Raw genomic sequence first — 12,798 nt, 5'->3', positions numbered from 1 at the left:
CATCTTTGCCTTTGTCTTTTTTTTTTTTTTTTTTTTTTTTTGCTATAGGACATATGTGCTTATTGGAAAGAGCCAGGCAGAGACAGAGAGAGAGGGAAAGTAAGAAATCATTTCCCAGGAGGGGTGGCCATGCCACAATCCCTTCTCCATTCTCCTTTTGGGATTCTGGGCACTCATGCATATGCACCCAGTGTGGGTTTTCAGGCACTGGGTCTGGAACTCAAACTGCAGCCAGCCGTGTGGGATCCAGCGCTTTAACCACCACTCCACTTGCTGGCCAGGCTTGATCTTAACATATAGATGATCATTCTTCCGATAAAGGATGGATCAAGTTCTTAATTGCAAGTATTTGGTATCTTCTATACAGAGGATCATCTAAGTGCCCATCCTATTTTATATTCCTCTCTGTTGGACTCATTTTTAAACATGTATTTATCGTATATCTACTTTGTGCAAATGAATTTGGGTGCTAGGGGCACAGTCGTGAATGAAATTAAACCTACCTGACTCCTTTTCTCTTGGAGTATATTAAAATGATAATAAAAAACATGATGCAGAAAACATTCTTAAAATATAAAGACAAATGATGGAGCCGACAGGTGGCATGGTGGTTAAGGGTGCTGGGCTTCCACGTGGCCGACAGTGATTCAAGTTCTGGATCTGGCGACTTGCTTACTTTCTCTCTCTCAGTCCCTTTTTGGTCAAACATAAATAAATAGATAAATAAAGTTAAATAAAGTAATTCTTTAAAAAGAGAGAGATGGGCTTTAGTTCTTAAAAAATAAATAAAAATAAAGACCAGTAAAAGACTAGGTATTTGGTTTTCGTTTTTGAGCCATATCTAATTGTAAACCTCCAACCTAAATTTTTGAAAGGCAAATTCAGTCACACTTACCGTCGGCTGCATGAGCAAAGGGAACCCACAGCTGCACCCAGTGTGTTAGTCTTTCTCATCACCTGTAATAATATCCTCTGGGAGCAAGTAAGACAGGTGTTTTTTTAATTTTTTTTTTGTTTTCTTTTTGCTTGCTTTTGATCTTCTAATAATGCAGAAATGTTTACCTTTGTTTTGTGATGCCTGCTATGTACCAGATCATGAATGTATAAAGGCTCTTTTTCTATTTTTATAAATGAATTTCAAAGGAGGGCAGTAAATCTTCAGAGGATGACTGGTGAAGCATCTTCCTTTTAAAAGAATATTAAAGGGCTGGCCCCGTAGTGCAGTGACTGAACACCATGTACTGGGAGCTGGATCCTACATGGCCGACCACGGTTCTAATCCTGACTCCAATAGCTTGAGAAACATGTGTGAGTGTGTGCTGAAAATCTTGATGGGATGGAGAAGTGGAGGAAAAAGGATTGTAGCGTGACCATGCCCTGGGGAAGGGAGCATGCATTCTCTCTCTCTCTGGAGAGCACACATAGCCTCTGGCAATAATTAATAAATAAATAAATAAATAAATAAATAAATAAATAAAAAGACTATTTCAAGCCCCACTATGTTAGTGTCTACTGGTTGACATTGCTATGGAGGAGAATGTGGTCACATGGAAACCTAGATTTGGTTCCTGGCCCATCCTAAGAGCCAGTCTCAAAGGTGTGTGTCTTGGAGGCTGAGGCAGGATGATAGAGATTTAGTGAGACCCTGTCTATAAACAAAAGGATGTTTTAAGCTAATTTTTACCTAATTATATTGGAAAGGGTTTTTTTTTAGAATTACTTATTTATTATTATTTTAATTTGCTATAGGGAGTGTTCACTCACAGAGAGAGGTGGGGTGGGGGGAGTGAGAAAGCAAGCTGCCAAGTCCAGGACTCAAACTGTGGTCAGCCATGTGGAAGTCCAGTGACTTAACTACCATGCCTCCTACTGGTCCCATATTGGAGTGTTTTTAGTGACAAAATGCATGTAAGTGTTATTATAGTTTCAATATTCTCCTTTCTCTGTTAATATCGCTTACATATTTTAAACTGAGAGAGTTCCTGTATTTATGAGCCTCCACTTACACTTATCTCCCTTGGACTTGAAGGGAGATAAGCATCTGGATTTACTGGGTTGTGGGGAAAGTCATGAGGCCTTTTTGCACAGAAAAAATACATCGTGACTTTTACAACAACCCAGTATTTTTATGATCAATTTTAACACAAGATTGCTTTGCTAAACTGTTGTTCACAATTTGAATAGGTTTTTAAATGAAAGTTTGCAAATGACTCTCCATAAAACCAATGTATATCCCCCCCCCATACAAGAACTCAACAAGCTCTGCCTTCATTATGTATGCTGGGACCATGAAAAGTTCAGGAAGGCTTGCTTTCCCACACTGCAATCGGAAGACGGGCTTTCTACACCGTTCCTTCTGTTTTAAAGAACCTGTCTGGTCTGACTCGTGCATTTACTCATCTCAAGAACCTCATAGGTCATCATTACTAAGTTAAAACAACTCACAAGCAAACTGGTTTTTTACTTAATTGGTTGCATAGAGTAACACCCAAAGAATTTGCAAGTGTGACTTTAATGGTCAGATAAACCACAGTGAGCCCTGAGCAGACAGAGGGAAAGGCTCCTGTCTCAGGGGCTGCTGGAACTTTTTTCCCAGAAGGCTGGCGGAAATATGAGCTAATAACTCATAAGACAAACTGCCGTGTGTGAGAAGAAATACCACGACTAGAACAAGCTGCAGCCTCCCTCGATTGGGGAGACACGGCACAAGCAACGCGGGAGCCTATCCAGAGTGCCCTAGGCCTCAATCTGATGCCTATTTCCTGTTTCTGATCTCAGGCCTTCCAGAAGTTTCCTGTGAAATGGAAATCCTGACTGCTCTTTTCTGGTGCATTCTTACTGCATGCTAAGTGGCTTGTTTCGTATAATTATGGGAGCTTTTCACAAGGAGACTAGGTAGGCTGCTGGAGAAAATATAACGTGTGTGGGGGAGCTGTGTTGGTATTTAGGGCACAGTCGCATTTGATTTTTGTGAACGCTTCCCACTGTCCAAGAGAAATGCAAGAACTCCAGGGCATAGCACTGTGCATTAAAAATGTACCTAAGTATATGATTGTGAGTGGAAAATAGGGGACAGAAATTGGGTATTGGCAGTTTTTCCATTTTCATTTGTGTGTAGATTTTTAATATAAATGCAGGGATGTAAAGCATTAATGCAAGTCAAAATGTGTCAGTGACCATGTTTCAGCAGTTCAACTTTATAACGATTATAAATAAACCTGTTAGGGATCAGCAGTTAGCGTAATGACTGTGTTGCTGAACTCCCATGTAGTTGACTGCAGTTTGAGTCCCGGACCCGGTGGCTTAAACTCATGCCAGGCGCGTGTGCATGTGTGTCCAAGATCCTGAGAGGAGAACGGAGAAGAAGGGATTACGGTGTGGCCATCCCCCCCTGGGGAGTGATTTCTCGCTTTCTGTCTCTCTGTCTTTCTGGCGAGTGCACACACCCTATAGCAAAAGCCTCTCAAATAAATAAATAAATAAATAAATAAACCTGTTAAATTTTTCTGGACAACGCCAGCATTTGGATTTTTGTAAAACAAGTACATTTCTTATCAATGGCAACTAAATGGTGTTTGTTGCATTTTTATCATACAGTAGACTCCATCCATTCACTATACTTTTCTAATTGAGTTGTCCTACATGCAAGTACATGTTTTTAATGTTGTCTGTCTTCTGTGCAGTTCCTGTAAGTTTGCTATTAAAATACATTAAACTAAAAAAAAATCTGTATAGGCCAGTTTATTTTTATATTGAAAAACTGCTTCCCTCAAACCCCTTAAGACTTATCAAAATTCCATATTATTATATATAGTAAATATATAGTAATATATAGTAAAGCCTACTTACAGTTTTGGAAATTTTAAAAAATTTTAATACTTAAACAGTAATGATGTTCACTTTAAAAATGCATATTTGTCACAGGGCAAAAGTCTATACCAAACACCTTACATGTTTTATCTTTTTTTTTTTTTTGAGAGAGAGAGATTTTCACTATAGGGCACATGATGTGCTTACCAGAAAGACAGAGAGACAGAAATGAGAAATCACTCCCCAGGGAGAATGGCCATGCCACAATCCCTTCTCTTCCATTATCTTCTCAGGATTTGGGGCACGCACACACATGTACCCCGTGTAAGTTTTAAGTCGCTAGGTCTGGGACTTGAACCGTAGTCGACCACATGGGAGTCTGGCAACATAACCATTATGCCATCTGCTGGTCCCACATATTTTATCTTAGTAACTCTTCCCAATAACCTCATGAAGTAGGTGCTATCCCCACTTTACCCATGAGGAAACTGAGGCCACAGGAAAGCAAAGTGACTTGCTCAAAGTCAAGAAGCTGGAAAGAAACGGAAGCAGGTCTCCAACAGCTCAACTTGACTCCATAGATCGTGATCTTAGTGACTTATGCTGTATTACCTCACGGTGAGTTACAGAAACAGCCATGCACTTAATGGGCAACTGTGCAAGTAGAATAGTGTTCACAGAGTAGGGTCCATGTATTTATTTGGTGAGACCTTACATGGTGCTATATCCAAATGCTCCTGAATTTCTATAGCGAGAACTTGACTAGAGAAGCTGAATGCTGTCTGCTTGCTTGTCCCTTTGTTATCTGGAATTCTCTACTGCTCATTTTGGTCCCCTGGTGTTTAAATTCCCTGTCACCATCTTTCCACAACCACTGGATCAACACTCATATTTGTCTCTTTCATTTAAACAATGCATATACATATAGCTTAATGGTTAAGGGAGTGGGGTCTCTCATGGCCAACCACATGGTTTAAATCCTGGCCATGGTGGTTTAGAAAACATGCTGGGTAAGTGTGTGGGCATGCCTAAAATCCCAACAGGATAGAGAAATGGAGAAGAAGAAATTGAGGCATAATAATCCCCATGGGGGCGGGGGGCATTTTCTCCCTTTCCCTCTCCCTCTCTCTGTTTCTCCTGGCAAGTGCACACACCCTCTGGCAATTAAAATAATAATACTAATGGCTGTATAGTCTTTGGAGGAATAAGAAGACAAAAGTTGCATGAAGTAAGAAAACACAAGAACAGATAATGATCTCAATATTAAGTTTTACAACTCAAAATTTTTTCTTTGATTGAGGCTCTGAAGTGATTTTAGAATGCCCCAGGTCCTTTCTCATGGGCTTCAAATAAGACATGGAACTTGGGCATCGAGCCAAGGCTATGTCCATCTGAAAACCACCAGGCCAATGGGAAAGAGGTGGAGGACTCCACACTGCCGTACTGGTCTTGTTTACTTTCCTCTTGATGATAGGATGCTGAATATTAGGTTTAGCTGCTCCCCAGCCCAGTCTCTCAGTGGGATCAAGCTAAGATTTATCACACTCTAGACTGGAGCTTTCTCTAAGGTGGCAACTGCATCCTTATATTTGCAGGGACTCGTGTTATGCCTGGTACAGGGCGTGCACATGCCATTGATGAATGAAGAAGTAAAAGCATGTGTGAGCTGTTTAAGCATTTGGAAGATGCAATGGCTTCTGGCTCTCAGTCTTGCAATGTTTTTGTAAAAATGGTGCAGAACAAGAATGTTTCAGTTCATAGGTTTGAGATTCATGCTCCAGACTTTCAATAGAGTCTTAATAGAAAAATGTACAGCTTAGGTTTCCAAGACAGGTTTTTCTGCACAAATAAACTGAAAACATTGTTTGAACAGTAGTCTTTCTTAAGTTTCTCCCAGCACCAAATTCTTGGTATTTTAAACTGGTTATAATCTACAGCCTTTGCTCTACAATTGGGAGTTGTAAAGAAGTTGTGCTGGGATGTGTGCCAAATCAAGTAAAACACAGAGCCGAAATACAAATATAAATACCTGAAAATAAACAGCAAATTTATTGGGAGTAACATGTAGTCACTCAACTAATGGTGTGTAACAATAAGCCTATGGTAATGATGGTGAAGCCATATTGTTCTTTAAAAGGAAAATTACTATTTTATTGTGAATAATAACATACCCCATAATTATTTTTCAGAGTGGCTGTCTTTGTTTTCTCTTTCTAGAATACTATACACTTGGCAATATATAAAGAAGAGAGATTTCCTTCTCACAGTTCTGGAGGCTGAGAAGTCCAAGGGCTTAGTGTTAGTATCTGGTGAGGATCTTCTTGCCACATCAGTCCCTGGTGGAAAGGCAAGCAAACTCGTCAAAACAAGACAACACCAGGGGCTAGACTCCCTTTATAACAACCTGCCCTTGGGATGATAACCCACTACCCTTTAATGACTTTCATTCATTCACAAGGGTAGAACCCTCATGACCTAATCACTTCCTAAAAGTCCCACTTCTTAGTCCCATCACAATGGCAATTCAAGCTTAGTATGAGATTTGGAGGGCTTTCAAACCACAGTGGTGGTCTTTCTGCTTTTGCTCTTCCTTCAAATATGATACATGGGTATGGCGTGTTGGATCTTTGCACAGTTAGATATTGTCTGTATTGTCATAAAAGTCATGAAAACATCATGGTCTATGAAAAATTTTAAGAGCACCTTCAGCACTGCACCTCAAAAGTCCCAAATTATCTTTCTGGGCCTTACACGTGGTGTCTGGAATGCTGTGGCAACTGATAGGTTGTATCTGTCGTTACTAGTTACGATACTCTTGAGTAAAACCAAGATTTAACCTTACCTCCTTTCTCTTTAGGGAGGAATTCGGCACATGTCTGCTCTCAGCCTGGCTCTGCGGTGCTCTTCTCCTAGCACCTGGTCAGACTAGGGATGCAACCCTGTCCCAGCGTAAAGCCACTCAGCCCTGTTTCCATGCTGTGGCGTCAATGTGATAGGTATGTGTAATGAAACCTTGAATAACTTGAATGCCTATACATTAAAAAGACTAAACCATAACTTCAGGTAGCTCCTATCACCCTTTCCCTCCCCTTTGGGGAGCCAGGAAGGAAAAATATGTTGTGTATCCATCAATGGCAACTATTGTTGAGCAATTACTTTGCTCAAGATACTATGCCAAAGATCTGACATTTAAAAAGAATTGTTTGGGGCCAGCAAGTGGTTAAAGTGTTGGACTCCCATGTTGCTGACTACAGTTCAAGTCCTGGATCCACTGGATTGAAAATTATGCCAGGTGCATGTGCATGTGTTGCCAAAATAGAAAGAAAAAACACATCATGACTTTCCTGATGACTGAATACTTTCCGGTTTGTGAAATAGAATGTTACAAGAACCCTCCTTTTTGCCAAAGGCAACTACTACTATGACCCCTACGTCATCAATGAATCTCACCTGTGTTTGAACTTTCATGAAATGGAATCACCTAATATTTTCCTCTTTCTCTCGGCATTATGTTTGTAAGATGCATACAAGAGGTCAATTTTCTATGCTTATATTACTTATGGTCACTGTTCCATGATGTTGGTGTACCATAATTTACTCACCCATTCTATAGTCGAGGGACATTGGGTCGTTCCAAATAATGAGGCTATAAATGTCTTTATAATGTACAGTGCACACTTTATAATGCACAGTTCAACATTTCTTTTTTAAAAAAATTATTTTATTGGGGCGACATATGGCATGGTAGTTGAGGGCGCTGGACTCCCACATGGCTGACCGTGGTTCAAGTCCCAGATCTAGTGGCTTGCTTTCTCACTTTTACTCTCTCTTTCTCTCACTCTATCCCTCTCTGGTCAAATTATGAATGAATAAATGAATGAATGAATAAATAAATAAACAGATAAATAAACAAAGTTTAATAAAATAATTTTTAAGGATTATTTTTATTGTACTTTATTTATTTACTTATTTTGATCAGAGAAAGAGAGAGAAAGTGAGAAAGCAAGCCGCCAGGTCTGAGACTCAAACCAGAGTTGGCCATGTGGGAGTCCAGCACCCTTAACCACTAGGCCACCTGCTGGCCCCCATGTTCAACATTTCTGTTGGGATGGATGGGGGAGGAGAATTGCTGGTTATGGAGTATGCATCTGCTTAGTTTCAGTGGTGGCTGTAAAAGTTTCCCAGAGTAATTGTACAAATGTACCATCCCACTAGCAGTTTAGGAGACTGACATTCACCCTTGCCAATGTTTTCTATTGTCCTTTTTAGTTTTAGCCATGTGAAGGGTATGTAGTGAGGTCTCTGGGTAATCCTGGCTTTTATTGCTTTTGATACCTAATGAGGTTGAGCATCTTTTTACATGTTTATTAGCTATTTGGATATCTTGTTTTAAATAACTACTCTAGTCTTTTTTAATTGCAATGACTGATTTAAATTAATTGACAGGTTACAGTTCTGTGTGTGTTTTGGATTCCAGACCTTCACTGGATTTAGTTATTGCAGATATCTCCTCTCTAAGTGTCTCAGCAGCTTAGTGATTGGCAAATGTCCCCAGGGGAAAAGGAAACTGAGGTTGGGCTCCCCTCTCTAGACTTCTCTTTTTCTCAGAGATTTTAGTCTGTGGCCATGGTATTTGGTAGCCATTGGATCGTATCCACTTAGGATTTTATCCAGATTTCACCCTAGTTCCTTGTGTGATAAGTATCAATCATACATAAACTGTTCTTCCACCTCGAAAGGGACAAGAAGGATTTAGATGGTTGCCAGCAGGTTCTGCCCTATGACTCCTGGGCTCATCCTTGAGAATGAGGACAAAATGAAGTAGAAGAAAGTTAGGGGATATCAAAGCAATATTCACCAGGGTGAGTTTTACCAGGCTGTGGTCCTCTGAGAAATCTGCGTTCAGCAGGGCCATGAACTGAAGAAAGAACAGAAGAAAAGCTCAAGGACAAATCCTTGCAAGTCTTCATAACCCAAGTTCTATAGGAGGGGGACTTTTAAAAACGCTCTGTCCCCCAGAGCAAGGCACAAAGCGAGGCTAAAATACCCCAGAGAGAGGCCAGCAGGTGGAATGGTGGTTAAGGTGCTAGACTCCCACATGGCAAACCACTGTTGAAGTTCCAGACCTGGTGGCTTGAAATTCACGCTGAGCGCGTGTGCGTGCATGCCCCAAATCCCTAGAGGAAAACAGAGAAGAGATTGCAGTGCGGGCATCCCTCATGAGGGGTGATTTCTCACTTTCCCTCTCACTGCCTCTCTCTCTCTGACTCTTTCTGGTGAACGCACACATGCTATGGCAAAAACCTAAAAAAAAAAAAAAAAAAGCCCCAGATACTGAAAGAGGCCTCCGGGTTTAGACAAGGAGGACACAGCCTGTGGGGCCTGTTGAGGGAAGCCATGGTGGTGCTGGAGATGGTAGCTTCGCTATATAAAGACCAAGGTGGGTACCTGTTTCCTGGCAGGGGGGACCGAGGGAGGACTTGGAGTGTGTCTGCAGTCAGAGGTCCCTCACACCAGACTGGCCTTGCTTTGGTTCTCAAGAACACTTTGGTCACTCACCCTCTTCCTGGAAAGAAGAGGAAAAGCAGCAGGGAATCAGGGAGCATCGTAAGGCAACAGAGAGGGTATCTAAAAGAGACCAGCATTTTGAGCTGGAAAGAACTGAATTTATTTGGTGGGGAGATTTAACATTCCACTTCTGTTAATGGGTTGATTTGTCTCTTCTCCAAAGATATGCTCAAATCCTAATCTCTGGCTCCCGTGAATGTGACCTCATCTTCCTGATCCAACATGACTGACTCGTGATGCAAACAGAGGGGACAGCCCCAGGACCACAAGGAGCGATCACAGCCACGCATCCACCGGGAAGATTGAGGGCCCTGTCCAACGTCGGGGCTGGAACACTTTTTGATGGACTGATCTCTGAGTTCACACGTGTCTCCCCACTTTTTATATTAAACTCAGGCTTTGCACTTTGATTTTTCCTTACAAGGGTAACTTCCATGTCACCTTTGGATCCACACATCCCCCTGTCCTCGGTGTGCTGAGGACACTTGCTGCCTCTCCCACTTGGGAATCCCCAGGTTGACAGAGCGCCAGTGGCCTCCCACATGTCAGCACGGCTAAGTGTCGATGGTGTTTGCTTTTCTGGCCCTAGTTTTGTTAAGCTGGCTGTAACTCGTCTGAGTCAGACTTCACACTGACTGAGGCAATAAATACAGCTTGCTACAACCGCGTGTGCTCTGCAGTACAAAATAACTCGGGCCCGGGGCTCACCAGGAAGGGAACTGCTGAAATTACTCTGAGCAGCTATCATATTTCCCCATATGAACATGTCATCATGAGTCGATCCCTGTGGCGATTGAAGGGCTCTGGAGACCTCCTACTCCATGACTTCCGCCCCATTGATGAGTGTCTGACATGCCAGGTGCATGTGTGTATGCCCAAAATCCCAAAAGGAGGAATAGAGGAGAAAAGTTGCAGCATGGCCATCTCCCATGATGGGTGCTTTTTGACTCTCTCTCTCTGTCTCCAATGAACGCATGTGTCCTCTAGCGAATTTTTTAAAAAGAAAGAAGAGTGTCTGAGCCCCCATGATGCATCTTCATCTGTTTGGCTCTCAAAGGCATTGTCTATTTTTTAGTTAAAACCCAAGTACCCCCTGAGGAAGTCCACAGCTCCAGCTCTGTTGTTCCCTGTGTGACCTCCATCCTGGCACCTGGTAGAGATGCGAAGGATGTATGGAAGGCTGGGGCTGACTTCTCGGTTTGGCCTGGGGTTAGATCATTATGATCCTCAGGCCAAGGCATCCATATAATCACAGCGATAGTCAGCTCAGAAGTCCTGGGCTGTGTTTTCAAAATATAAAGGGGGGAACCAGCAGTTAGCGTAATGACTATGTCGCTGGACTCCCACATAGTCGACCGCGGTTCGCGTCCCGGACCCGGTGGCTTAAAACTCATGCTGGGCACGTGTGCGTGCATGCCCAAGATCCCGAGAGGAGAATGGAGGAGAAGGGATTGCAGCATGACCATCCCCCCCGGGGGATGATTTCTCGCTTTCTGTCTCTATGTCTCTGTCTGTCTGGTGAGCACATGCGCCCTATAGCAAAAACCTCTCCAAAAAAAAGGAAAAAAAGAAAAAAGAAATAGAAAGGAGATTAATAGAGTGAACAGTCCTGTCTTCCCATGAGATTGGCGGTCAGGCCTGCCTGCCATGGGGCCAGCTAGCCACCAACTCTGTGACCACGGCAGGTTGCTTCTCCTGTTGACGCCTCAGGAGACTTCTCATCTATGAAAAGGGATAACAGCAGTAACCTTGTTAGAAGGTTACAAGATGCCAAGGGACAAACGGTGTCAAGGCCTGAGCCCAGGGCTTGACACAGAGCCACCACTTAATAAATGTTGCTGTGGCATCAACCCGAGCACTTTCTGTCTCCCTCCCTGTGTAGCGTCAGTGTGTGCCAAAGCCACATGGCTCCCGGAGTGGTGTGCACCTGTGTGGCTGAGTGCAGAGCTCAGCCCTGGGAGCATCTGCGTCTCTGTCATGGGGCAGGGCCTGCTCTGTGCTCCTCACATTTGAAAATAGTCTAAGGTAGGGGCCAGCAGGTGGCATGGTGGTTAAGGGGGCTGGACTCTCGAATGGCTGACCATGGTTTGAGTTCCAGACCTGGCAGCATGCTTTCTCACTCTCACTCTGTCCCTCTCTGGTCAAATTAAAATAAATAAATAAATAAACTTAAATAAAACAATTCTTTTTTAAAAAAGAAAATATGCTAAGGTAAAACAAAGCATCAAGACAACATGAAGTTGAGCTTTCTTTGTATCTTTTTAAAAAACTAGTTCTATGGACTATGGAGTATGAGCAAAAATTTTTTGATATGTAACGTCAATGTGGGACAATGTAAAAATAAATAAATAAATGATAGAACAAACAAACAAACAAACAAAAGACTTATTATGTGCTTACTGGAGAAAACAGAGACAGAGATAGGGAAAGTAAGAAATAAACCCCTAGAGGGTGGGCACACTGCAATCCCTTCTCCACCATTCTCCTTTGGGGGTTTTGAGTGTACATGTACACACCTGGCATGATTCTTAAGCCACCAGGTCTGAGACTTGAATTGCACTTGTTCATGTGAGAGTCCAGTGCCTTCACCACCACTCCACCTGCTGGCCCCTTGTGCCACCTCTTAGGAAAGCAGAGACTAACCAGTTAGGGCATTAGTTGCCATCTCTAAAGGGGTCTGACAATGCCCCAAAGCCTGGGCGGCGAGGTCCTGGGTAGGGGGGTTTGCTGCTGTTGTTTGGCAGCACTGTCAGGAATGGCGATGGAAAGGAAGAGAGGCTTGGAAAGTCTTCAGGAGGTGACTGGAGGCCAAAGGGTGATGGGAGTGATGCTTAGGGAAGCCAATGGTGGCTCCAAGCAACTTGGAAAGTGGGGATGGTGCTAACTGAGGCAGGATCTGGGATGCAGGAAGCGGAGGAGGCACTCAGATGGAGAACTGAGTGCAGATTAAGTCTACCCCAATGGGGGCAGGAGGCAGTCATGCAGTCAGAGTGGGGACTGGGGATTGCAGATTGTGTTTTGACATCTCCCACCATTATTTTTGTACTGATGACATTGTGGTGGGTCGAAAGCAAAACTGGGGCAAAATGCCACTCTACAGGGATGGTAGGTCTGAGAGGTGGTGGGTCTGGAAGGCTGTGAACCACCTGGGTGACTCTCAGTGTACTGCTTGTTTATTTACTTACTTGAAGCTGAGTTGGTAGGAATTCAGGCTAATAGCAAGTTAATCGCTGCTCTATTTGCCTTACCATTGGGCAAGGCTGGAGAGACACAAAGTACCTCTAGTACTTTCTTAGAACGACTTGTTTCTCATGAGCTCATCACTAAAAGAGGATGGATTTCTCCACCACGTTCTCCCTCTGCTGGTCTGCAACCTTGGAACGCCCTCTGTGCTTCTGTGTGAGCAGGTAGCAGCAGGAA

General features: G+C 43.0%; 1 long non-coding RNA gene across 3 annotated transcripts in view; it reads left to right on the top strand.

Annotated features, from left to right (window-relative positions):
• Nucleotides 1-10,285, top strand: part of LOC106734350 (uncharacterized) — a 77,932-nt gene extending 67,647 nt beyond the window's left edge. For 2 of the 3 annotated variants that reach the window (XR_001370001.2, XR_003548509.1), the window contains exons 6-7: nucleotides 6,668-6,806; nucleotides 9,542-10,285. This is a non-coding gene — a long non-coding RNA (uncharacterized LOC106734350). The remainder of the gene's footprint in view (nucleotides 1-6,667; nucleotides 6,807-9,541) is intronic. The other variant, XR_003548508.1, reaches the window with a different exon arrangement.
• Nucleotides 10,286-12,798: the final 2,513 nt, after the last annotated feature.

The sequence above is a fragment of the Tupaia chinensis genome, unplaced genomic scaffold (assembly GCF_000334495.1).
Source record: "Tupaia chinensis unplaced genomic scaffold, TupChi_1.0 Scaffold000014_1, whole genome shotgun sequence".
NCBI lineage: Eukaryota > Metazoa > Chordata > Mammalia > Scandentia > Tupaiidae > Tupaia > Tupaia belangeri.
The sequence above is the reverse complement of the archived record's forward strand: the minus strand, read 5'-3'. Positions and strand labels throughout refer to the sequence as shown.